Source organism: Canis lupus, chromosome 12, assembly GCF_048164855.1.
Source record: "Canis lupus baileyi chromosome 12, mCanLup2.hap1, whole genome shotgun sequence".
NCBI lineage: Eukaryota > Metazoa > Chordata > Mammalia > Carnivora > Canidae > Canis > Canis lupus.
Genome location: NC_132849.1, coordinates 32,670,168 through 32,698,157, shown reverse-complemented (window position 1 = coordinate 32,698,157; position 27,990 = coordinate 32,670,168). Strand labels below are relative to the sequence as shown.

Sequence of the window (27,990 nt, the reverse complement as noted above, 5' to 3'; positions counted from 1 at the left end):
TTAAACGGAAGAAAGATATTACTTCCCGAAACCTTGGATGTTTTGCTGGAAACAGTCTTCAAGGAATGAATCTTTGTTACAATAACAAAAACAAAATGTTTTTAAAACAATTGGTTGCTAAAAGAAAATGTGAGAAATGTGTCATTGGGAGCAAATACGCATTCTATGGCAGTAAGACCACTGTTCTGCTTTAGATCTTCCCTTTAGACAGAAAGCATTTGTTAATAAGTAGGCAGCGAACTGAGAGGTTATCACCTTTCCTCCAGATGTCAGGTATCAATTCATCAATCTCCAAGGTTACACGAATCTATGAATGGTCTACAAACCATTTGTTGGCCTACTTTCAATTCTGTTGTCAGTAATAATAATACCACCATTCTATTCCAGTAATCTTTTTTTAAGATATATTTATTTATTTGAGAGAGAGAGAGTGTGTGCAAGCAGAGAGGCCAAGGGAGAGGGAGAGAATCTCAAGCAGACTCCCTGTTGAGCATGGAGCCTGACAGGGAACTCGATCTCTGGACCCTGAGATCATGACCTGAGCAGAAATCAAGAGCCAGTCACAACCAATGGAGCCATCCAGGCATCCCTCTATTCCAGTAAGCTAATACAAATTAAAGATCATTAGAAAACAATGGCAGTGGGATCCCCGGGTGGCGCAGCGGTTTGGGGCCTGCCTTTGGCCCAGGGCGCGATCCTGGAGACCGGGATCGAATCCCACATCGGGCTCCCGGTGCATGGAGCCTGCTTCTCCCTCTGTCTGTGTCTCTGCCTCTCTCTCTCTCTCTCTCTCTCTCTCTCTCTGTGTGACTATCATAAATAAATACAAATTAAAAAAAAAAAGAAAGAAAACAATGGCAGAAATTTGAAACAAACAGAAGACTGCCTAAAAGGATAAAAGGCAATGCAAAATTGACTACACAGCCTGGAGAAAGGAGTTGATAATGAAAATTGGTTTTTTTTGTTTTTTTTTTTTTATGATAGGCACACAGTGAGAGAGAGAGAGAGGCAGAGACACAGGCAGAGGGAGAAGCAGGCTCCATGCACCGGGAGCCTGACGTGGGATTCGATCCTGGGTCTCCAGGATCGCGCCCTGGGCCAAAGGCAGGCGCCAAACCGCTGCGCCACCCAGGGATCCCGATAATGAAAGTTGTGGTGAGAAGTTCCTCATTGACTCATTAAATTTTTCTAGAACCTGATGTTCCATTAAAAAAGAAGTTATTGGTGTAAATGAACTTTTTATCTTTGTCAGGCAGGATCCTTTAGCGACCATCAACTTTAGAAACTAAGTAAAACACATGGATATATATAAAAGAAACAAGCCAGGTGGCTCAGTGGTTGAGTGTCTGTCTTTGGCTCCAGGCATGATCCTGGGGTCCTGGAATCAAGTCCTGCATTAGGCTCCCTGTAGGGAGCCTGCTTGTCCCTCTGCCTATGTCTCTGCCTCTCTCTGTGTGTCTCTCATGAATAAATACATAAAATCTTTAAAAAAGAAAGAAAGGAAGAAAGAAACAAGCCAGAGAAACTATAGGTTGCTGTGTCGACAGCATGATGATGACCATGATGACAACTTAACTCTCTAGGTCACTCCTCCATCAAGTCTATAGGGACCTACCTCTCAGGGAGGAGCGGGCAAAGTGTGCTTTGTCAGTCTCCATACATTTTGACAGGTTCTAGGCAGAAAGACCAGGATTTAAATCTGCAATTCCTATGGCCCTGCAAAAGTAATATCCTTTGTTTCCTTAACTGAAAAGGGTGATGGGCGTCCCTCAGCACTTCATGTAGGTGCTGGATCAGCAAGTTTCATTCAACTGAAAAAAACAGAAGTGCTGTTTTATGGATTTAAAAAAAAAAAAAACCAAACACATAATGTTTAAAGCAATTTCTGATAGACTGCAAGTGTCTAATAATGTGTCTGATTCCATTCTTTCCCTTTCTCTCTTTCTGAGGTACAGTCTAGTGTTTGGTAGTAGTGGTGTAAACATGTCAATAGCTAACGTGCTCATATGAAGGTCGACTTAGTTTATGGCCACTGGTCCAGTTTTCTCAGCTGATAAAATGAGAATTGTAGCCAATAAAGTTCAATATCAGTTCCAACAAGGATTAATTGGCTTGTCTTATTCCAAAGTCAAAGGCCATCTTAACCAAGTTCTCTATCACTTAAAATGAAGACAAGGGAAGAGACTGGCTACAAATCTGCTTTCGCTGGTGGAAAGTCAATGCAAGGGGCATTGTCCACCTATCCTGGCCATGAGCACCATCTGTGCACTCAAAAGTTTTCATATTGTCATTATTATATATCTGGATACATTTGCTGGGCCTGACCATTCCAGATAAATCTTCTCAATACTGGCTGCACATGGGACTCACGCAGTTTCATAAACATGTCCATGCTCAGGCTCTGCCCTGAGAAAAGTGGAGCAAAGCATTCTGAAATGGAAAGGATTCTTACCAAGATGACCACCCTGAGAATCAATAGAAATAGAGATCATGGGTCAAAGGAAAATATTCTTTCTCCTCTGGGAATCACCAGCATTTGCACAGATCTCTATGGCTGGCTACATGACCTAGAGCACTTTCTTAAAGTGGGACACAGTGTGCTCTGAATCCAGACCTGACACTGAATTTATCATGGTTGGGTAGCTGCTGCTATGGCCCACGAGACACTGAACTTACACATTAGACAGCTGAGCCAACGGATGCCTCAACAGCCAAAGAAATAACAGGATGGGGAGACCCTCTGTGCATCTGACACGGGTGTCAGCTTAGCAGAACAGCATTTTTCCCCTGCAGCCTTTGAAAGAAGGTAATTTAGCAATATCTATAGCCTTTTAGCTCCTAAAATACAGAGCCATAGTTTCTCTTCCAGCTTATTTTCAACCCAAACCAGATTCCAGGTTCAACAGGAACAAAAAGCATGCCTTGGTGCCTCTTTGCTACTCCTGATCTGCTTTTTCAATTCCTTCAACTGAACTGGGCTCCAGTCTGGCTGGCTTTCCAGAAAAGTCTATCAGCACTATCTACAGAGTGGTCTTCTGAGCTATGTTGCTAACAAATATATAGTATCTAGATCCTTTCCTGTTGCTGATAACTGGTAGTATGTTGGTTTTTCTTCTGTATGTTGTTAAATTTAAAATAACATAGAAAATTATAATATCAGTACAAGTTCATTGTAAAATATATAAATAAACAGTAAGAAAATGTCCATTTTGATGCCACAAAAGGTTAACAACTGTTAGCACAATTTCCAAACACTTTTCCCATGTATATCTTCTTTTTGGACCTTTACAAAAATGCAATCATAAAAATGCTCAATATTGTATAACCTTCCTTTTTCATGAAATAAAATATATGAACACCTATTTGTCAATAATTACTCATTTAGAATATTATAACTCATGGCTGTATAGTTTCTCCTTGTAACTTACATAACCACCTCAACGGCGACATTTAGTTGTTTTGAATATTCTGCTGTTAAAAACTATGCTCCGGTGATACTCATAAGCTGTTCAACTGCTACTATGCCATCATGAGTGGCTGAGGGCCTAGGAAGAAGCAACAGATTCTGATGTTTACAGAGTCTGTCACTGTGGCTAATCAAGAAATAGGCCACTATGCATTATCATCATAGCTAATGCCTTGAAAGAAGAAAGCATTGCTGTTCACTGAAAGGAGAGTTTATGTGTATATATATTACATATATATATATGTAATATATATACTTTTAAAGATTTTTTAAAAATTTATTTATGATAGAGAGAGGCAGAGACACAGGCAGAGGGATAAGCAGGCTCCATGCCAGGAGCCCAATGCAGGACTCGATCCTGGGACTCCAGGATCATGCCCTGGGCCAAAGGCAGGCGCTAAACCACTGAGCCACCCAGGGATCCCCTATATATTAGATATATATAATTTCCTATTAGTTGGGGAAAGAAAATGGGTGAGGAGAGCCAATCTTAAGTTCTTGCCCTGTTACCATTTAAAATTTGTTTTATTTTTCAAATCATGGTCAGTGCTTTATCACTGAAGTTATTAATTTGTTCTGGGCTTTTTTTTTTTTTTTCAAATTGTAACACATATCTATCATGTGAGTAGGTTTGGGTGATGGGGAAATGTGTTCAGGTGGGTCCTGTTTTTGCTGCAGCCACATATGGTACAGGCCTAGAGCTTGGAGATCCCCCCCCCCTTTTTTTTTTTGGCGATCCCTTTTTACTGTGATATTAAGAGTGGGACAACAATAAAGTCCACCATAATGCAAAAAAATATATATGATATATGATAGACATATTTGGCAAAAGACTTTAAAAACTGACTTTTAAAAATGAAATGAGGAATGTGGAGGTACAAATAGCCCAGAGCCTCAATCAGGAAACCATCTCTCAGAGATTCATCAGGTGCGATTAGCTGCTGTTTAGAAAGTCCACTTCTATTTGCTAACATTTCTCTGGTTATAAAAAAAGAAAGGAGAAGTAATGTAGCTGAGGTATGACTTCATTTCCTTTGCCTGGGTTAGACAAGAACTGCAGAAGGTTCTCCATGAGCTTGAGCTTCTCAACAGGAAACCTAGAAGGTAGGCTGTGGCTAACAAGACACTATGGGGAAACCAAAGGTGAGATTGGCTAACATGACTTTTGTGAGGCCCACCCTCACCTTCCCTTCCTCACATCCCCAACCTGGCGATCAGGGCCATCTGGGGAACCATGTCAGCAGGACCACATACCAGAATGGTTGTGGTCATGGGGACTTTGCTCCACATTGGGGCTACTCTAGCATAATTTCTGCAGAACACTTAGAGAAAAAGTCAGTTGAGGGAATTTTACTCAGGTCCAGAATGGCCCAGTCTCTAGAGGTCTGGATCCAAAAAAATAGAGACTTGCATTTTTTTTTTTCTCTGACTCTCACCAGAATGAAAAACTATCTAAATGTTCCCTAGGGGGCCTTAAACTGTTATGTTTCCCAAAATGTTATTCTGTGGGAAACACTAATATTCAATAAATAGCCCCTCTCTCTTTTACTCAGAACACATGAAAAAATAAAATCCCTGATGAAGCACTGGATGCTATTTTAAGTTGCCCAAACTGACAAAATATAGATCATCACTTTTCTAAATTCTGGAGCCAATTAACAACCTCTTTCACTAGTCGCTACATTAAATTCCATTTCACAAATAGGTATATTAAGTTTAAGGAGAACAGACTTAGGAGGCTGAAGGCAGCTCCTAGAAGGGAAAGATGAGGGTGGATAATTGAGGGGAAGACTCATCCAGCAGAGAAAAAAAAGAAAAGCAATCAGACGGGGCTATCTGAGAATTCTCCAAGGAAACTAGAAGCTGTGCCAGTCAAAATGTCCCTAGCAACATAGCACAATCATTTGAAATCAAACCATACATTCACTGGATTCTTCTTTTTCCAATCTTTTGTCTTCTCTTGGCCTCTGGGTAAAGGTCATTTGTAAAACTTTCTCGTGGGTCAGATGGGGAGGAGAGGGGAGAAGGAGAGGAAGGCAGGGAGGGAGGAAATTAGAGGGTGTCCCTGCTGGGGCGCAGCAGTCACTGAATTGCCTACCCCAGGGCTAGAATGAAGTGGGAGGGCCAGCCTGCCAGGGGAGAGAAAGGTGCCAGTTCCTTTGCAAGTAGGGGACAGTGGAGGGCTCTTTTCAGAACACTGGGAGAGATTTTGGTGGTGATGTCAGAAATGGAGCATCTGCCTTCTAAGGACCTTGCCAACTGGCGTGGGGGCCAGAGTCTAGAGTGCCAATTCCCTTTGTAATAAGGAAAGCAGGAAATGGGCAGAGAGCATTAAACACAGTGGGAAAATCCACCTTTGAAGGACAGGAGAGGGGAAAGAAAGGGACCCCCATGGAGTCTTGGTATCCTCAGGTAGGAAGGATAACATCCGTGTTTTATATTTGCATTGTGTTTTACAGTTTACACAACACAGAGACCCTCATGTTGAAACCTCACAGTGGTCCATGAGGCAGGCAGGATTATCACTATTTTCCAGATGAAGAAATTACCACCCAGAAATAAGTAATACACTGGCTTGCAAGTCTTCTTATAGGTCAGATGTTCTGATGTTCTTTCTACTATGTTTACCTCAGTAGCTTCTCTGGGGGCAGGCCTGCACTGAATGAATAGAAGGAGGGCTTTGCAAACAGTAATGAATTCTTCAATTACTTAATATACCTATTTGCAATGTTATTAGGCCAGTTCATACCCAGAAACAGTCTTACCACAGGTAGAAGGAACAAAGACACAAACTCTGAGTTTAGAAGGAAAATAAGATATCTCCCCAAACATAATTCATCCACTGACCTCCAAGAGACCTCCCTTTGACCTCCAAATCAGTGTCACCCAAAAAGGACAGATCTTGACCTCTCCTACCTTCTTTTCTTTTTTCTTTTTTTTGGACATCTCCTACCTTCTAAGTCATCTTACTAGGCTGCCTCCCAACCACACCTTCCATGTATTGCCAGCCCTCTTTATAATGCTACAGCTAAGTGATAATTCTGTAACAGCAGGAAATAAATGGGAATACGGTATCAAATCTGAGGATCTTGTTTGGATCTTGTCATGTGTTCAAATAGCTGTTTCAAAAAAAGACTCATTTCATTGGGTTGAGGATTCTCATTTAACTTCCTACTGCTCTAGAGTACAGAGTTTACTGTTGAAGAAGGCCCTTGTTGAACATCTGGGTTTGGGCAGCTTTTGCCACTTTGCAGTGAAGAGAAACAATATAGCATCACCAACAGGCTGCCAGACAAGGATAGACAACCAAGTCTCAAGCCTGATTCAGTCTCCATCTCCTAGTGACATGTTAGAAAATCCTCACAGTAGCTACCTTTGAGGACCTCTTACATGCCATGTGCTTTACATATGGTATCTTGCATGTAACATGCAAAGTAGATCTGTACCCCATCATGCAGATGAGAAACTGAAGCTCAATGAAGTTAGGTAACTTAATTATCTCAACCAATCAGCACATAGGGAAGCCATCCTTCCCTGCATCTAGAACTGTAAAACTTTCAACTTTCTCCATGACATCAGAAAATCGTTTTTCCCTCATCTACTTTATAAACTTCAAAGATGATGGACAGTACCTTTTGAAAGTTGCTTAAAACACACACACACACACACACACACACACACACACACACACACAGATTCTTTCTTTATTTATTTAGAGACAGCAAAGGGAGGGGAAGAAGAAGAGGGAAAGAGGATCCGAAGCAGACTCCACACAAACTGTGGAGCCCAATGTGGGGCTCAATTTCATAACCCTGAGATTAAGACGTGAGCTGAAATCAAGAGGCAGATGCTTAACTTAATGAGCCACCCAGGTGTCCCAGATGTTGTTTTTAAGATTTTTTTTTATAAGTATGACAATCCATACATTGATCAGTGAAGGTTTATGCAGTGATTCCACAAATGTTTGTTAAGTGCCTGTGTGTGCCAGCCTTGGGGTCCCAGCCAAGAATAAAACTGACAACTGAATGTTGCCCTTAAAATAAGTTTGTATTCACAGAGTCCTATCCACCTATCCACCTGTTCTTTGGCTTTCTTCCCCTACATGGTGAACCTATTGCTTAGCCCTCAGGCTCAATTCCACATGCGGCCCTATAGTCTGAGAGGAGAGGCCACATTCCCACCTAATGAAGAGTCACACTTTTATACAGTTTACTCATCACTCCAAAAGCTGTAAGCCAAATATAGCTAATGACAAGTAATTCCATTTATCCCTCATCTACACTTCTTAATGAAATTTAGCAATAAAAAGTCTTAAAAATCCTGGTCTTAATTGTATGCAATGCATATAACTGTAGTTAATATGGCATTTCAGGTTGAAATTCTTACAAATTTGAATATAATCACAATATAAGATGTCCAATTTTGTTATTTTCTGCTTGTATTTTTATTTGCTATTTATTTACGTAGTATTTTCTAAATGAGTGGGAAATGTCAGAGAGGGAGACAGAACATAAGAGACTCTTAACTCTGGGAAACAAACTAGGGGTGGTGGAAGGGGAGGTGGGTGGGGGGTGGGGTGACTGGGTGATGGGCACTGAGGGGATGAGCACTGGGTGTTATTCTATATGTTGGCAAATTGAACACCAATAAAAAATAAATTTATTTTTAGTATTTTCTGTGTTTAAATATACATTTCAAACTGTAGAGTCAAGAACCTTCTGGTACCCTGGCTTTGAAGTAGCTTGCCCTCCATTCCAGTGTCCTTTTCTTTATTCTAGTGCATGCACAGCCATCCTTTAGGAACTGCTTCAAATCCATGATCTGAAACTCTAAAATTCTTCTTCCTACCTCAATTTCCTTTCTGGCTATTCTTTACATGTCTTTTTTATTGACTTCAACCAGTTGCCAAGCCCTATACATTCTTAGTTCACAATATCTCTAAATGTCATTGCATCTCACCAAGGCATATTCCTTCTTTCTGTTCTGTCTTCCTTTGATGTTAAAGTTTTTTCTCCAATTCTAATCCAACTACCTAACAAACCTATACTAAAGTTCCATTAGAGTAACAGTCATAGAAAAATAAACCTAATCTTAAGCTTCTGCTCAAAATTGCTCAGCCACTTGCCCTCTGAATATCAAAAAATTACCTTGGCATTCAAGTTAGAGAAGTTGAGCCTGACTAACTTCTTCAGTGGTATCTTCCAAACACCATTTGTTTTCAGGATCCTATACTTTACTATACTTTAGACAAACTATATTAGTATCATTCTTTAAACATGCTGCAAGTTTTCCTGCCTTTATGCCTTTGCTTATGCTATTTTCTGCATCCTGGACTCCTTTGTCCAAACTGGATTGTTAGAATGTTACCTACATCTTTCAAGGTCTAAATCTCCATATTAATTGTTTCCCTTCTATGATATTTTTATTAAGATTCTTTGTATTGCAGATATTCATATACAATTCTTCTCCCATAGGAAATTTATCTTTGTATTCATTGTAATGCCTAATAAAACTCTTTGCATATTATAAAAACTCAGTTTTGAATGAATGGACTGGCAAAAAAAATACTTTTTGAGTTTTTAATATGCATTTCTTTGTATATTAAATGAAAAATATTCCCTAAAACCAATTCTCTTCACAATTAGTGTAAAGTTGTACTAACTGAATTTTATTTCCATATTTATGAAGAACTATCTGTATCTATTTCTATATAATGACAAAACAATTTGTGTGTGTGGTTGTAGAGCTGTTTAATTCATTAAAATGAGTGAAAAATTTTCATCTCTGCTGAGTTTATGAGTCACGTCTAAATACAGAAGTCAGTGCTCACTGAAATATCATATTCAGTCAGGTACCAAAAATTCAAGTGTCAATTGTCCCATATCTGGATTTCTAGCTTTAAGTGTACAATTCTAGGCATTTATTGATTAAAACATAGGTACTAAATATAACTTCAAACTTCAAACCAACTTCTGTCATGACCCAGATTGGTATTCATTTTTACTTTAGTTATGGTTGCCATGTTTCCAGTGCTAAAGAAAAATTATCTTCACCACATCACTCTGCAGTGCTTCCATCTTACCTTTCCCACCAGAGGAAAGTGGGGGGGCGGGGGGGAGTTTATAGGTACTATTCTAGAGTCATCCTTCAGCTACTCACCTTGACTATACTTCCTCACTCACTCTTTCAACTCTGGCTCAGTATATCTCTCTCTCAGGTTAAAGCCTTTGCTGTTAGCTACTGGCACAATTGCACCATTTGATTTTTATTTGTAACTTATTGCTCCAAATCACAGTTCACAAAATTTAAGCCATGAACTTCTCCCCCAGTGAAGCATTTGTGCCTTTCACAAATGACACTCAGATGTTATAAGATATAGGTTCTATACATAATACCTATCAATAGCACCACATGAAATCATTTTGGGACTTAAATTTAGATTCAGATTGGTATTTAGAGTTAATCCTTACTGAATAGGAAACATTAAAAATGAGGCAAGTTTGAAAAATACCAAGCAATTTGGCATTATTCAGTGTAGCAAGCCAGTTCCCTTTATTCAAAAGCAAACATTTTCCAAAGCAAAAAATTCTCTCATTAAATGCAAGCATTAAGAAGAAAGTAGAGTCTTAATTACTCAAGGAGGAAATTCATTTGCTCCATGGTTAGCTGTGTAAACAGCCCAGGGAGCTTTCTCAGTGGTTGCCTCCTAAAGAGCCCCACTCTGATTCTGCTTCCCCATTCCCGCCAAGCCACAGGAGCCAACACCTTTGTCCATTAGCCACAGTTTTCCATATTGAGGAAGACATTATTGTCTACCGAGGGAGTGCTTAGGTCTTTGCCCTCACCTCCCCTACAGGAGGAAATTCAGTAGAACCCTTTAATTGGTCTGAAACAGTCAAGTCATTGTCCATCTGACTCCTAGGCGTTTTGGGCAATCTTCACAGTCATCTGGAAAGCCCTTCAGTTATAATTTCCTCTCTCTGTTATTCCTCTGCTCTTCAGTTATAATTTCCTCTCTCTGTTATTCCTCTGCTCGTACAGAGTTAGGTTGAAATTTAACATTAGCTTCAAACTAGTAAGAGAACATTTATTGTGTGAGATGGAAAAAGTACAGAACCTATTCATAGAAAGCACTCTGGCATCCAAAACAAATGTGTAACTAATAATGAATAATAATAGCATTGTCTCTGAAAGCAAGAACACGAATATATAGCTATGAAATAAAAATAAACTCCTGACAGGGCCATATGTGCCCTTAAAAAAATAAGTGGAAAGCTTTTGTTGCTTTTGAATATTGTGTCACGATTTCACTTGATTATTTTAAAATGTAACTTTTCACAAATTTGCATGATATGAATTTGCAGATCCACTGATATCTACTAGAGCTATATTAACCTGAGACTATCAAGATAAAGTAGACCCATGAATTTTAATATATTTCTCTACAACTTTCTCACTTGTCAATCATTAGTAGGAGAAATGCTTCTCTATATACATATCTGACAAACAAATCTTTTTTTCTGGTTTTTTTTTTTTTTTTTTTTTTTGTCCTTATGTGCGTATGCCTATGATCATCAAACCTGGCACTAGTTCTAGTCATTTGCAAACACTAAGATTCCTTCTCCACTCCATCTGTAATGCATGGCTTTTGCTGATGCCTTCAGGCATATATTTTCTGAAATAGATATGGTAAATTGAAAAGGCCATATTAAGATGTATCATTTTATGCAACGGCGATCAAATTTGTAAAATTCAATATCCCAAAGAGTTTGTGCATACTAGGGAAACAAATCCAAGAAATATTTGACTAAATTAATGAATCATCATTTCTTCACTGTTCATCAATGCCTTAGATTCATTAAAAAAAAAAAAAGAATATAGGCACTGAAGTTCATGGGTTTGACTTATGGTGACATTTCCTGTATTTTCACGATTGGAGAGTAGAACTGAAGCATTTCAGCAGTGTCAGGCTGGCATGAATACTTTGCTTCCTGGCTTGAAATGCATAATTAACCAGAAAACTAGTTGCTGAACAGCTAAACAGACTGTGTAAAAATGACCCCATTACTGTTCAAATGAATGCTGAAAAGTAGGGTGCCAGGGTGATTTTTGTTTTATAGAGAAGCTAAATCCAAGCAATTGACAAAGACTTTTCCTTTTTTTTCCCCCCTTTGTCAGAAGCTGATGAAAGCTTACGGGTAACAGCAATTATCTCTGTTTGTGGATTTATAATCCCATGAAAATTCTGTAATTTACTGAACCACTGAGCAAGTCCATGCTACTCCTCCTCCCCAGCCTCATAGGATACAGCTCCTTTCAACAGAGAAATGGAGTCAATGATGTAAATTAAGTAGTCCTCATAGGTGGAAGGCAAAAAAATGCTAGAGAAACATGCCGCCCATATCCCATAAGAAAAACCCCAATTATTGGACAGAATAGCCACATTTCAGAGCACAAATGAATCTCATTTTTGTTAGCTAAGTGAAGATGTCAGGGCAGAATTAGTGGCTTAGCATTAGGTTGGGCCATATACCTATATTTGCTAAAGTAATTACTATAATAGAAGATAAATATGGGAAATATTGTAGATCAAAGCCAAGGAATATCTTAAACATGTACTGCTTAAGAAAAAGACATGGGTATTTCCATATCTGGTAAATAGTAGTTTTTAAGAGGTTATCTTTAAAATTAAATGGGTGAGTCATGATATAACAGCTGGTCCCTTTTCCAGCACATTCTACAAATTAGAATTCTTGCGAGACCTCGTGCCCCAATTCATCTTCCAATCTCCAACAGAGAAGATACTTCACCTTTTTATATTGCATTTAGATTGTATTGCAGTGCTTGAATAATGGTTTATGGTTGGTCTGGACATGCTTCCTTCTTAGAAGTATTAGAATAGAAAGGATGAGATAATTCTTCAACTGTCTCAAAGTTTAACAGTTTTAACAAAATGTAATGTTATACTTGAGCTAACAGGTGTTCTATTTATTTCCCTGTCTGCTCTACTTTTTTTTCTACTCTGGTCAATCCATATAACACACTAGCTGCAAATTATTCTGATTGTATTATTAAGTTTTGACATGAAATCAAATTTAAATTTCCATAAATTTGCCATGTTCCTTGAAAGCAATTAACATGAGTTTGAAAAATCTGTTAGCTAAGTCCTCAAAGACTACCACAATCTTTACAAAACCATTTTATGCATTATGTCTTACATCACTGTATGCTACCTATACATCGTCCTCTTTCCATAGGTTGGAGATTCTAAATGTTTTTCACTCTTGGGAAAATGCAATTAATATTGGATTCATCTGTCATCAGTTGTCTTTACAATATATGCATGTACACAAATACACACAAAGAAGCTCCAGTTTTTAAACAATCTATTTCTTCAAAGATCCCATACAAATGAGCCAAAGATTATGCTACGTGTGGTTTCAGGAAACATTTAGAGCATGCTCCCTTTGACTTACTTACAATTTAAAAATAATAGAAGATATCACTGCTCTTGGAGCTTTGTGCATTCCTGAACTTTCTAATTCCTTCTGCATGCATAGTTATTTTGGCAAGACGCCAGAATGTTCCCCAAACAATGTAATATTAGCTAGATAAATGACAAACAGGGAATCTTAAAACTTCTAAATGAGTTGTAGAGCTATCAACGTCTATAGCTTTTCACTGACAGACAGATAAAAGTAGGAAAGGATGTTAATGCATGCCCTGTAGGGGCATGAGTGTGGAGGGCACACTAGAAAGCTAGAAGAGTAGAGTGTCTTCCCAGACCAACTGATGAGATCAGTGTGGTAGAGCTGTGGGAAGGCAAAGGGGCTCAGCCCCATAACGATGCTACATGTATGGTACTGAGGGCCTGGCCATGAAGACAGAGCCAGTGTGGCTGGGCATTTCTACCAACCTTAGGATGTAACTGTTGTCCACTCATCCTCTGTTATTTTCAAGCTAAACTTTTTGGTAAGTCTCTTCTCTGATGCTCAAAGGCATCCACAGAAGAACCTAATGTCCCACATTTCCCACTTAGGGTTTAAACTTAGGAAAGTTGGCATGTGATACAGATTCCCTGTATCTATGTCACATGCTGATTGCATATTCATAAAACAGGAACAAGTCAGTCCCTCTCTGTGTTCTGTTCTCCTACTTCTGCATAATTTTCTTACTTCATCATGCAAATGCAGAGTGGACTGAAGGTTAGGCTAAGTAGGTTCTAGGCAGTTTCTACTGTGTGATCTTAGTAGGTCACTCCCAAGGCTTCTTTTAAACTGTTTCCTGATCTGTGAAAGGAGATGTTTAACTCAATGCTATCTATAGTGCCTTCACTTCCAAACTTCAATGGTTTCTCCTTTCTTGGTACTTTGCTCTCTCCCTGCTTGTTGCCTGTGTCTATTTCATTTCTATTTTAGGAAGTCATAAATCTTTCACTGGGGTGGAATCTCTCCCACTCTACACCCTACACCCTGGGAAAACACCACCACTCAGTAACCATAGCTCCCACAACTCTGGGCTCCATTGCATTTCTATTGCTCTGTCTCCATAAACTGCCAGCTTCTTTCAACAAAGACCTCCTTGTTTCCAACTTTGTGACACTTAGCGTGCATTCAATAAATAGTTTCTGAATAACTGATTTTTCTAACCTTTTCCTGGAGGGTCCCTTTAAGCAGAGGGAAGAGACAAGAGGAGTCAACTTTGCTTTTTGACCAATTCTCTTCACAAAGAGCCAGACTTGTGTCCTTCCTCCTCTGGGGTGACTCTTTTGAGCTGTGGATCTTCCCTGGTAACTATAATAACTGATCACTTCACACTTATTCACTCACAAGTGTAGGTAAATAACTGCGTCAAGCATCAAGGGATATATCCCATAGGTAATGAAGTTACAAATAGGTTATCTCTGTAACAATTTAATAATCTTCTATCATACTAGACCATGAGGCTGGCCATGGAAAGGGCCATATTTTCTTCATCCCTCTAAATTTCCTTGATCTCTTTGTCCCAGATACCCAGCTCCTGACATTGTCTGGGGCATCAAATATTATGTTTAACATATTCTTACTGAAAGTTTGTTTGGGGTTGAACCAGATCCCATTCAATCTGAACTCATACACTTAAAAGTCTTTTTTTAAATTTTTTTTTATTTTTATTTATTTATGATAGTCACACACAGAGAGAGAGAGAGGCAGAGACACAGGCAGAGGGAGAAGCAGGCTCCATGCACCAGGAGCCCAACGTGGGACCCGATCCCGGGTCTCCAGGATCGTGCCCTGGGCCAAAGGCAGGCGCCAAACTGCTGCGCCACCCGGGGATCCCCTTAAAAGTCTTGATCTTATGTTGCTCTCTGTAAGATATGCAGGCACTCAAGAGAACCCTCTTGGCATTAATTTATCAACATTTTCTTTTATCTGTTTTTGGGGGCAGGATTATCAACAATTTAAAATTGAGATCTAACTGACATATAACAATGCATGAGTTGTAGGTATACAACACAGCGATTCACCATATATTGTGAAATGACTACCGCAGTAAGTTTGGTTAGCTTCCGTCACCACATATAGCTACAAAAATTATTTTTCTTGTGATGAAGACTTTTAAGATCTATACCCTTAGCAATTTTCAAATATACAATACAGCATTATTAACTACAGTCAGCATGCTGTACATGTTATGATTTTCTACATTTCCCTTCAGAAACTACATGGGGTTTTGGTACTTTGGGCATTCCCTTTACACAATACGACATAATTCAACTGCCTGAATCTGGGTGAGGGAGATAGCAATTAGGATAGCTTTGGGAAATAAGAGAGTGACAAGTACATGCCCTAACTAGGGGAAACTGAAACTACAATGACAGAACTACTAATTCACAAATCATGGCACGCTGAAGCATGCCTTCATGCTCACAGAAGTGGTAAAGAGGCACCAAAGGCCCATATTTTGGAGTGGCTCTAGATAGATACTTAAAATTCATGAGCTTGATCAAGGTTTAGCAATATAAATTACTTGTCCCGTGGGCTTGACCAATTCTGCTACATTGAAAGATATGGCCTCGGAATGCATTTGAACTGCAATACTGAATTAAAAGACATAAATATAAGGAATAATTTATAGCCTTGATGCCTCAAAAAATGAATTCTCCTTGGTAACCTAACTGCAAATGCACAGGAATGAAAAATATGTTATAATTATATAACATGTTTAAATCAGAGTAAATGATTACATTTAATCATTGCTTTTGATATGATTGCGAAACACCAATTCAAGAAAGGTCTATAAAATTCTTCCTATTTTTGAGGTCCTGAGCAAAGAAGACAAGGTACTCTTCTTGGAGAGAACAAATCTCTCTGAAATAGTCACACTGGTTCTGTTCTGGTATTCATTTGAAATTGCCTATTCTTTGAATAAAATAACACCTATAAGTACCCAGTCCTATTTTTTTACAGGGCTATATCCTGAACTTTTTTTTTCTGGTGGAAAAACAAATCTGCAGATTCAGGCTTAGAAATACACTTGGAGTCAATAGAAAAATCAGGGTTTCTGCCTTGCTTCATAGCCAAAAGATAATGGATTCTTAGGCAATTTGTCAAGAACTCTTGCTTCAGAATTGTCCAAAGCAAACGCTGGCCAGAAATAAATTTGAACCCCCCCAAAGATTTTTAAATTCACAAACCTTCAGAAACATGCCTGCAAAGTACCACATCAGAGCTTTAGCTTATCAAGTGTGGGTCTATTGTCAACAATTTAGAATACTCTAATTCTTACAATACAATCTCCCTCTGTCCTCTAGCTGGCTGAGGAGAAAAAAGTTGGAGGTAGTGGCAAATAATGTGGCTGGAGAGTGCAAATGACTAAGAAAAATAAGATGCTTAGGGTTTTGGAAGTGATTGCAATAGAAATCATCTTGCTCAGAATACAGTGGAAATTATGTATTCCAGTGCCATATCGTCCAATGGTTGCCATTATTAACCTAAAAAGCAGAAGTAGTGATAAGAATATACTCCTCCATATATGCACCCCTTGTTCCTGCTTCACCTCAGTCTCACAACTGCCTATCAACCAACCAATCCAGCTGCAAATTTACCAATGGTGCTATTCCATACCTTCCCTACCTTTACCACCAAAAATGTGCTGTGTGAAAAACAGCCCCAGTGAATTGGAGCAACCACGGGCTAAGAGTGAGAAGAGTAAAAAGAGGAAAGAGGAGAAAAAAATAAAGAAAAAATGAAGAGGTAAACTTTCTAGTGGAAGCAAATACTAGGGGAAACCTACAAAATAAAACTTTCTGGCTTAATTTCTCAATAAATCACGGGGCAAGGGAAAAAATGCAGGCCTCTTTTCACTAACACCTTTGGCAGTAAATCTTAGAAATGCTTTGTTAAATTATTACAGTAACCCTCTGGGGGCAATAAAATGATGCAATTAAAAATCAATATCATAACACTAAACTACCCCAATTTACAGAAATCACAGCGAAATCTTTCAATTTGACTTGTTACTGGCTGAATCAGGGTGAAGGCAACATCCAATACTAGAGATTCAAACTGAAAGTAGTTTTATTTGGTTTTTATTAAAAGTTTCCTAGACAGTGACTAGTAAGAGGCCTATATGTTCTACCAATACTTTAATATTCATGTGCATTACAGAAAAGAATAACATTTTGCAGATACCTCTTTCCAGGAATAGCAGTATAAAGTAGAGTTATAAGTGAGATTTTTTTTTTTAAGATTTTATTTATTCATTCATGAGAAACACAGAGAGGAGAGAGAGAGGCAGAGACACAGGCAGAGGGAGAAGCAGGCTCCATGCAGGGAGCCTGACGTGGGATTCGATCCCGTGTCTCCAAGATTACGCCCTGGGCTGAAGGCGGCACTAAACCGCTGAGCCACCAGAGCTGCCCAAGTGAGATTTTTTTTACTATATAAATATAATCATCATCATAATTCTCACAAGCCATTTTAATATGTCTTCCCACTCTTTGAACTTACCTACAAATTATCTCCAATATTTTCTAATAATAATATTACCAAATACCATTTTCTCTCATTTCTCATTTTCACATACCTTATCTTATGACACTCATTCTAGCACTTTGGTTAAGAACTAATTTTATGATTTTTCAGAAAAGGAAACTGAGTCTTAAGAACACACAACTAAATTAACTGTGGCCCTAAAGCCAGCGAATTGGATTTAAAATGAGATTTTTCAGCCCCAAAATGTTCTCATTCTGTAATTCTGAAATACAGGTGCAAGCTTGATATATAATTTTGAAAAATAATAATTTCCTTATATTGGATTTGATTTGAGGACCAGCCTAAAGTTGTTTGGCACTAAGACTTTTGAATAAGGTGAATGATCACATAAGATAATGCCATTTGAAAAAAAAAAAAAGATAATGCCATTTGAAATGTTTAAAAGACAAATATTATCTATGGTTCTCAAGATAATTTCAAGAGAGGAATTTAAGATGTCTGAACAATAATGGTATATTGGAATCCAGGCACACTTTAAAGGCAACAAATTTAAAATATGATAATGACTGGCATAATATTTTGCACATAGTAGGCACTCCCTAAACACTAGCAGGAAAATTTTAAAGGTAGCACTTCCATATACAAGCACTGATAAGGTTTTCTTTTTTAAAAAAATTTATTTATTTATTTATTTATTTATTTATTTATTTATTTAAGAGAGAGAATAGAGTGAAGGGTTGGGGGTGGGGAGGAACAGGAAATCTCAAGTGAGGCTCAATCTCATAACCCTGAGACTGTGACATGAGCTGAAACCGAGTCAGATGCTTGACCAACTGAGCCACTCAGGTGCCCCACTGATGAAGTTTTCTAATATATTATCAGTGTCATCAGAAAACTATCCATAGATATTAGAAATACAAATTGATACAGATGCTCCTAAAATAACTAAATGAAACTTAACATATAACTTAACATGTCTATAGATTTTGGTCTATTCATTCCAATTTAAGGATTTAATCTAAAGAATTATTCTAAGATGTCAACCAAGATTTTCTTTTCTAAATGTTCACTATGTAAACTATAAAATGTATTAAATGTTACTAAATGTTTAAATGTTCACATGGATTCATTTTTATGTGTATACACTTGTAAAAAGAAAACAATATAAAACAAAAACCAATAATAGAGGATTCATTAAGTAAGACTGTATGCATATAATAGAATATTATTCAGCTATTAAGATCTTATTTTAAAGATAATTTCATTTATTTAAGAATACTTTAAACACAGACCTGCAAGAGCAAAACAAAGATTACATATACTAAAAGGTAATCATCTCTAGTTTGTGAGATTATTTACAATTCTCTCCTTATCTTTTGAAAATATTTGGGATACATTACTTTTATACAGACACTGAAATTACTTTTCAGTAATTAAAGTCAGTAATTAAACAATAGTCAAGATGGATTGAATTTTTACCATGTCAGGCATGTTTCTAACCTTTTCATACATATGATCTCATTTACTTCCTATAAAAATTATTGATACAGAGCTATTTATCCTCTTTAATAGATGAGAAACTAGGGCAGAGAGATGCTAAATAATTGGCCCAACATCACCTTCCAAGTAAATATGTGAGCTGGGTTTTGAACCAAACCATCTGATTCCAGAACTCATACTCTTCCTGGCCATACTATCCTCTTTACATTACACATTAGTGATGTGTCTGAACACATTAAGGTTATGGAGAAAGTGATCTCTTATCCCTGTGACGCTTGCCTATGAAGTTTTATAACCCTCCTGGTGAGTTGGCTTGTGATTCTGATGGTGTATTAAGTGTACTTTATATACAACCAGTTTTCATGAACGTGTCACTTCTTAATCCTGAGAACACCAAGGCTGTTTAACATAGAGGGATATTAACATCCATTTAAGTCCATTTTGTGATCATCTATTTACAGTATATTGAGCACTAAAGTCAAGAATAATTAGCTAGTGCTAGCTCTCCTTGCCATAAATTTAACACTACCTTGGAAGGGGCATGTGGTCTTAATTAAAGCTATTTCTTGACCACAGGAAAAGGAGCACTGTTTTAAAAGCATGGAAATTCAGAATGTTTCTTACTAAAATAGCTTAAGACATTATTACCTTCATAGATCAAAAGACAACACAGTAATTTCATTGGTTTCAGAAATTCCCATTATATTCACCAGCAACCGTGTCCACAAAACTACAGCTGCTAAAACTGCAAAGGTGTAAGTCAGTCGTGATAATAAAAATGGAGTATGATAATGACTGCATCAAGTAGGAAGACACAAACCTAATTTTACTTCTGATGAAAACTATTGATGGACACTTATTATTACTGATTCCATTTAAGTATCCTCTGAAATATTAGAGTCTGATAGAGAGCATGCTTTTTTCTGGTTGTTATTGTTGGTTATTAAAATGATCTATTTACAACCAGATCCCTTTTTTTCTTAATAAAGAAAAAGTCAGGAAGAATATTACCAGCATGGATTTACTTCATACCTTATACTTCTTCCTTCTCTCCAAATACCGTATGAATCTCTTACCAAGTGCAAGTGAGAACACTCATGTCCTATTGCTTCTCTGAAGCTGTATTATATATAAAAACATTGCACAACATGCTATAAATCAACATCTTTTAGGTAGGAACTCAAAGACAGGCAAAAGTGTAACGTATGTCACTAAGTTTTATTCCAACTTTTTTTGTTTATAAGGCAGATATTTAGATTTTCTCATTCCCAGATAAATAGATAGGGATATAATAAATGTAAATAAAAGAAGATGCATTATGTTCTCATTAACTATGACTGACCCATTGCAGGCATATGACAAGTTATTTCACCACGTGTTGCATGTAATAATACATACTGGTTTACCACTTAACAGCAGCAAGAAAATAGGTTTCTTGAGTACTATATTTTATACCAATTGAAAAAGAAAATTCATGACAGTCATGCAAGAGAAATAACTCAATGTCTAAATGGCACCTTAATTATATTAACAGTTTACAAACAGAAAATTAATAATCAAGTTTACTTTGATTTCTACGCAGTAAAAACATTATTCATATCCTTCAAGTATTTTGTAAAATAAAACAAATCAACGTGTATACAGAACAACTCATGATTGGAACTGCAATCTTTTTTGTCTTTTATTTTAGGTACTGATCTTATTGGAAAACAATATCATATATTGAGATCAAAAGTCTGGGAACTATTGAGGTTCTAGCCACGGAGACAGCTAGACTGTGGTGATGCAAATATCTATACACATCTGCATCCATATAAGGTCCCATATGAGATATAGGAACAACTTATGTCTTAATGAGCCAGTGTCGGTGACGTACCGAGCACACCAGGACCATTACATGGTGTTACCCATATGCTGTGCTGAGTAACTTCAAACTTGTGGTGAATTAAAACTCTCAGATATTCTTTTGCTTTAGAATATTTCTAGGTCTACTTACTCTGATTCTTGTCTGATTGATTTTTCCTTGTGCTAAATTCTGTATTGTCCACACCTTCACTGATCTACAATTATCTATCACTTCATTAATTAAAATATTCCATTCTTCAACTATTTTTCTGTTCCATCCACAGTCTTATATTTAAATAAGGACCTATTTTAGTCCCTTGGAGGTTCATTCATTGTTCATGTACTTTTGCAATATCTTTTCCCTTTTTTTTAAATCAATAAATAACCTTCATTTGTCATACCTTTAAGATAAGTCAACATACACATATATGTAATATACATAATAGATATAATATGCCTAGGGATATATATTTTATTCTTTCTACCTCTATAGCCATCTTGAAGACTGCTATTAGTTAAATAAAAAAGGTAAAGATGGTATATTTACAAGAGGACAAAAGGCATCGATTTGAGAAACACTTTGCAAATGGCAATATTGGGGGAGAAAAGACAAAGACAGATCTGAATACCAAAGAGCATGGACTATCTGGCTTAGATAGTTGTTGTAGAAGAGAATGGAAGAACATTTAAGGACAGAGCCCTGAGGAGTATCCATGAGCATCAGCATGAAGAAGAGGATGGGGCTAGCCTAAAGAGGCATGGTAGACCAGAAGCACACCAGGTATTTCTCTATGCTTGGACAGTCAAGACTAAGGGGCAAAATAAGGTTAAGACGAGGTCATGGGGTCTCATGAGGGTATAACACTGCTAACAATCACATTTTAGAGCTGGAAGAGATATCAGAGAATTTAAAAAAAAAATAAAGACATAATTTGTAACTTTTTGAGTGATGCAGAGACACTATACTTAAAATCTCACACAGATCTGTTTTAGCTGCAACTCTACAAGTTCCCTGAAGTCATAGAAGAAAAAAAGTCAATTCTTTAATCCATGTGAAAAAAAGAAAAAAAAAAAAAACACACCTGTGAATGTGGTTTAACTAGCAAACCATTGGAGCTGTGGTTTAGGTATAATGGATTCCCTCTTCCATTGCCTCTAATCTAATTAATTCCTCTTATCTGTCTCCATTCCAGCAGATGTGTCTACTAGTCAAGTTGTATTAAGATGAATTTTTAATAGCTTCATTGAAAAAAATGGAGAGGATGTGGACAAGTTAAGCAAACAGAAACATCAACGTCTTTCATTTCTTAGGCCTATTGCTTTCTTATTACAAATGTCTTTAAAAGAAAAGCAATCTCTATTTTTCTGAGACACCACACACATAGAGAGTGGTTAAAATAAGTTTGGCTATGCCACGTTTCTTAATCATTACACCTGCATAATTATTCATAGTGCCCCCTTTTACTCCAAAAAGTGCTCTGATTTGGACAATAAATTAAGTAGTTTCCTTAGATACATTGTGACAGGAATGTCAATTTACATAAGACATTGAAACAAAACTTGATATGACTCCTCTACCAAATCTATCCAGTGGACATATATAATTTTGCAAGTTCAGAACTTACCAAGGCTTCATGAGAAAGGATGTAAGCTTCTCTTATTTGATTTTTGCATTTCTTGTCTTTCAACATGTTTCTTTATTTTTAAAGATTTTATTTATTTATTTGAGAGAGAGCACAAGTGGGGGTGGGGAGGCAGAGGTACAAAAAGAATCAGACTCTGCAGGGCTCCATCCCAAAACCCTGAGATCATGACCTGAGCTGCAGACAAATGCTTAACTGACGGAGCCACCCAGGTGCCCCTCAATATGTTTCTTTTTAATAAAAAACTATGTCAAGAAAACTAAGGCAGGGAGTGATTTTAAAACACAAATAGAAATCAAGTTTCCTCATACTTGACTGTAAATCTTATTCAGTGTTATGTGATTTTTTAAAAATGTTTTCTCTCAGAAAAACAGCAACCATTTTTGAGATAAAAGAAAACATAGACTGTTCACTTCAACTCCTTGATTTTACTTTCAAGAAAACTAAAGCTCAGGGAAATGAAATGACTTGCCCAAAGCCGCTGGTCTGGTTAGTGCAGAGCTAGGTCTGAGGACTCAGGTCCAAACATGTGTGCTTCCTTCTGCATTCCATTCTGTCTCCTTCATTATACTCTTTACTTATTTTATGACTGATGATTGTCCAGGCAGGGATAAAGTCATAAAAATCTAGCTTTTCCCTAAGCATTACATTTTGCAATAGGGAAAGACAGATAAAGAAATTGAAGGACCCCAAATAAAAATTTTAATTTACCAACTTTTCTCTCAGGGGGCAAAGTAAGGTAGTGTCTATAAATTAGCATTGTAAAATTTCTTAAGACTGTGGGTATTTTACTGCTTCTTGAAATAATACAAAGCAGGTTATCCCAGCTCTGTTTCTTGTCCCTGATTTCAATGCAACGTACTTTAAAACAAAAGAAGAGCAGGGACTTTGGGAGGACTGGCCCACAGACATTACTGGGAATTCTGAATTTAACTAAGAAAAACATAGTCAAGATTTATTTCTTAACATTCAGTGTAATACAAAGTTTAATTGGTTCTAAAGCAAGTTGTTAGAATTAGTTTTGCCAAAGAAGTTAAAGGTAAAATTTTAAAAAAGCAAATGTGTCCAAAGCAATATACTTGTTAAAACAAAACTACTGTAGTAAAAAGCCCATTTTAAGTGTTTTTATTTCCTTTTTTACATAGATTTATGCATTATGTTAGTTACAGAGTTGAATTAGAATGTGCATCTGAATTCAGGGAAATATGTTTATTTACAGGATTTACATTATCAATAAATTCATGGAGAAGCCATTCCACTAACTGGATTTTAACACACTGAAATTTTTTGCATTAAGATTTAATATATATTTGATGACCCCCATCTGTCCTACACCTATGCAAATTTAGATGAATCATGTTTACTTAGGAATTATTTTCCATCAAGGAATCAGTCAACATGCTATGAATATCCAGTACGGTCATAATTGTGAAAAAATTTATTACACTTCCAGACAGTTCAAATGAGATTTCCACATATTTTCCACAAATTACCAAGAGGATTTAGCTGTTTATAACAAACATGTCCTGGGATCATTAAAAAAAAAAAGAAGAAAAAGAAAGGAAAGAAGACAAGAAACTAAAGTAATAAATTACAGACCAGAGTTACTGAACTCCCCTGGCATTTTGTGTATCTCTCTATCATCAAAATTATAGCACTTTGTGTTGTAATTATATTTCTTTTTTCCCCCACTACATTCTAAAGCTTGGAAAAAAGACTCTTAATCGTCTTCAAATCTCTAGATTGAGTGCAAAACAAGCTACAATTGAGAAGTTAATAGATTTGTGCTGAATTAAATGGTTAACTAATACATGATGGATGCAGAATCACACTTGCTGAGGGATAAATATAAGTTTAGACAGTAAGGACAACAGTAGCGGGTCAGGCATGAGGAGAACTCATGGGTAAGTTGCTAATGGAAGCAGCTTATTTTAAGGCAGCAAAAGGAACAGGAATCACCCAATTCCTCAGACCGGTTTGTTCTGGTCTAAGAGTAAGAATGTGATCCTGGCAGCAGCCCATGAGGAATTTCATTCCACAGAAGCCGTAATAGAAGTGAACATCCCACTACTTCTATACAGCATATTATTATCCTTACTATTTCACTCATAACCCTCCCCCAACTCTAATCTTGAATGATTTGATGTGTCTTATAAAAACTTCTCAGGCATTTTTATATCATCATCATGGATAACCTTCTGAGTCAAGGAGATGCAGAGCACAGGGAATCAAATTGCAACACATTTTTCCCTCCTTGGACAAACAATTCAATCCAGATGGAAACTTGTAAAATACTCTTTAAAAGGATGCCATGAAACGTTTGTGGGAGCTGAGCAGGTACCCAGCCAGGCAGCTTCTCCTGAGTTAGACTTGCTGGCAGCATATGAAAGAGCCATAGGTGAAGTCCTAGACCCGATAACTACTCAACTTGGGGGAACATCCAGATTACCAGAGGAGGGATGCCTGGTGGCTCAGCGGTTGAGCATCTGCCTTTGGCTCAGGGAGTGATACCAGAGTCCTGGGATCGAGTCCCACATTGGGCTCCTTGCATGGAGCCTGCTTCTCCTCCCTCTGCCTGTGTCTCTGCTTCTCTTTCTGTGTCTTTCATGAATAAATAAATACAATCTTAAAAAAAAAATTTAAAATTTAAAAATTAAAAAAAAAAAAGAAGATTACCAGAGGAGGTGCCAATGTACTTGGTCTCCAGTTTGGGCTCTGCCACTTAGAACAATTCATTGAACTCTTCGAATTCAAATTTCCCATCAGTAAAAGTCTTTGTTGCTTCCCTCTTTCTTTCTGCTGTCTAATAAAAAAACATTTGTTGAGCTTCTATTAGGTATTAATCATTGTGGCACTCCTTCTGCCCTAAAATAGATGTGCTAATGCCTGGATGGTGTGAATATGAAACAGACATGCAGGAACCTTGTAAATAGCACAGTGTTATGTAAAAGGAAAAAGTCTGATCTCTGCACCCTCCCCCATGTTCCATAGCAGCTCTAGCACCTGGGCTCCATATTATATCTTGTTTCCCTCCCTTCCCCACCAAAATGATGACTGCACTGATACAGCAGGTACAGCATCTTGTTATAATTTTGATCACTTTCCATGGCTATCATTTTTATTAGAGGAAAACCATATGCCTTGAGTGTCCCTACCTTAAATGTAAGCATGCACACACATACACACTCATACACACCATACACAGAATCACAAAACCCAACAAGGTGCTTTTTTTTTTTTTTTTTTTTTTTTTAAGAAAAGGAAAAGGAGAAGCACCTGTGCCTAATTCCCAGCAAGCCTAGATTAGACTTGTGCAAACAATCATCTGGAAAGGAACTAAAGGCAACAATAATGAACATTTACTGAATACTTATTATAAGGCAGGTACTGGCTAACTGGATGTAATCTTTTATAATAAGTACTATTAACCCTCATTCTATAGATGCTGGAACTGAAATGGAAAGAGTTTACATATTTATGCATTAATGCCATTTCTGAGTGAGAGGGAGGATTTAAACCCCTGCTCAGCTAGCCCCAAAGCCTGTGCTCCCAATCATTATATTGCTGCAGAAGATGTCTCTGGGTGGCTGTAACAACTGTCATGAAACCCATCTACTAAGCAAAATGCCAAGCCCTTGACTTCATAATGCTGTTATTTGTGTCCATAAAGAATACCTACCATTCATTCTTATTCTATGTGCAAGTTTGGGAAGGAACAAATTTAAAATGAACATAGTTAGAATTAGGCACACTGATACCTTGATAAAGGAAAAAAAAAAAGGAAAAAGGAAAAAGGAAAAAAAATATTCTCTATATTTATGTTACGTATGTAATAAATATATATGACACATGCAAGGACTCAAAACTCAGTAGACCAGAAGACTGGAAAACTTTAATGTAGGGCCCAAGACCCAGATTCACCTTGAAATAACTCAAGGGCTTCATATGCAGGAATGAGTCATTAAATTAATGACCAAATAAAAACAGATTCATTTAAGAGACTATAGTACACAATGATATGGAAGTCATTAGGGGAATATTGGAATATTAGGGGAGATGTTCCCTTCCTGAAAGAATTCAAACATATAGAATATGCTTCAATTACTCAAACAACTACGTTTTACAGGATATTTTAGCCATAGAGATTGCCAAGTACCCATCCAGATGAGGACTTAATATGCCTGATGTTATTATTTTATGATATTGATTTTTATATTTTTATCCTACTCATTTTTATGTTGATTATACATTAATATTAATACTGTTCATATTCTATGATTCTATTAGAGTATGTGATGAATCATTTCCTATAATACATCAATTTAAAGCATCCCCGACTTCATCCATACAGAGTTCTCTTTTTTTTCCATATTAACACAGCTCGAAAAGACCTCCCACAGCTTACTCTTTCCTTGGTAATCTGGGTGTCATCCTTTAACACCACATCAGGATATTCTGAGTGCTAGTCTATCTGAGTCTGAGACCCTGAAGGGACCAGCCCCGGTGAATTCCTGGCTAGGTAGCTATGGTGTCTGTCTTCGCCTAGCTTGTCCACACTCAGTAAAGTCATTTCACTTAGAGGAAGGACTCACACTGAGTGGCATAACCTCCCCCATAACACGCAAGATTAGCAAACTGTGAAGCCAGGTGAAGCGAATATTGCCACCTTTCCTTACTTCACATCCCTCTGAGTTCATCACTGCTGTGAACAAAGAATCGGATTTGAATCATTCCCAATATCTATTGTTTGATCTCCATTAAAAAGGGCAGCCAAGCGGTGACAAGAGACATCTGGAGTGGAGACAAGGAGGGAAGAGCAGGCACAGAGTGGGCTGCTGCTGCCAGAGGTGATGGCGATGCTGTAGGCTCAGGCTCATTATCATTTGTTCTCAGCCTCCCCACCGGCAGCAAGAGCCCCATCACTGCTCAGAGCTCTGAGAGAATGATGCCAAGAAAGGCACAGAGATAGTGAAACTTCCTCATTGGTTTTTGACTGAATGCACCCCCATCTCAAGGCCAGAAAAAGACATGAGGTTCTCCATGGCAGGGATCGGGTCTTCGTCTCCATTTTTTGTTCCCTAATCTTGCAAGGAACCTGATACAGAACAGGTGCTCATAAAACACTTGCTGCAAGCAGGAACCAGTGGAAAGGTACCAGCCCTATCCATTCTAGCAAACCTAGGAAGATTCCACAAGCCTCCTCTGGCTCCCCAAACATACTCGGGCAATTGTAGGTACATTTGATTTCAAGGACAAAGTTGCTGTCTATTTTTAATCAAGAAGCAGCATGAGTGAACCCCTGTCTACTTTCATACTCTCCTACTGCCTTTTGTTTGCTTGAGCAAGAATCTGGATGAATTTCAGGCTTTACTTCATTTTAGTAATAACTGAAATCTCATCAAGGTTGAAATTCTTTGCCTCTGTCTCTGTCCCTCTACCTGCCCACCTTCTTTCCTCCTCCCACTTTCTCAGCCTACCCCTTCTTACTCTTGAGCCTCCCTTTTCCCCCTTTCTCCCTTGCTCTCTATTCCTCCCCTCCTCCCTCTGACTCCAGGTTCTG

General features: G+C 37.6%; 1 protein-coding gene and 1 long non-coding RNA gene across 25 annotated transcripts in view; one reads left to right on the top strand and one right to left on the bottom strand.

Annotated features, from left to right (window-relative positions):
• Positions 1 to 27,990, bottom strand: part of SLC8A1 (solute carrier family 8 member A1) — a 377,788-nt gene that overhangs the window by 264,527 nt on the left and 85,271 nt on the right. The gene's annotated exons all lie outside the window — the stretch shown is intronic.
• The window catches only part of LOC140601469 (uncharacterized), a 45,452-nt gene extending 17,462 nt beyond the window's left edge, over positions 1 to 27,990 (top strand). The window contains exon 2 of the long non-coding RNA XR_012004480.1: positions 1 to 27,990. This exon is cut by the window's left edge and continues 15,742 nt beyond it. This is a non-coding gene — a long non-coding RNA (uncharacterized lncRNA).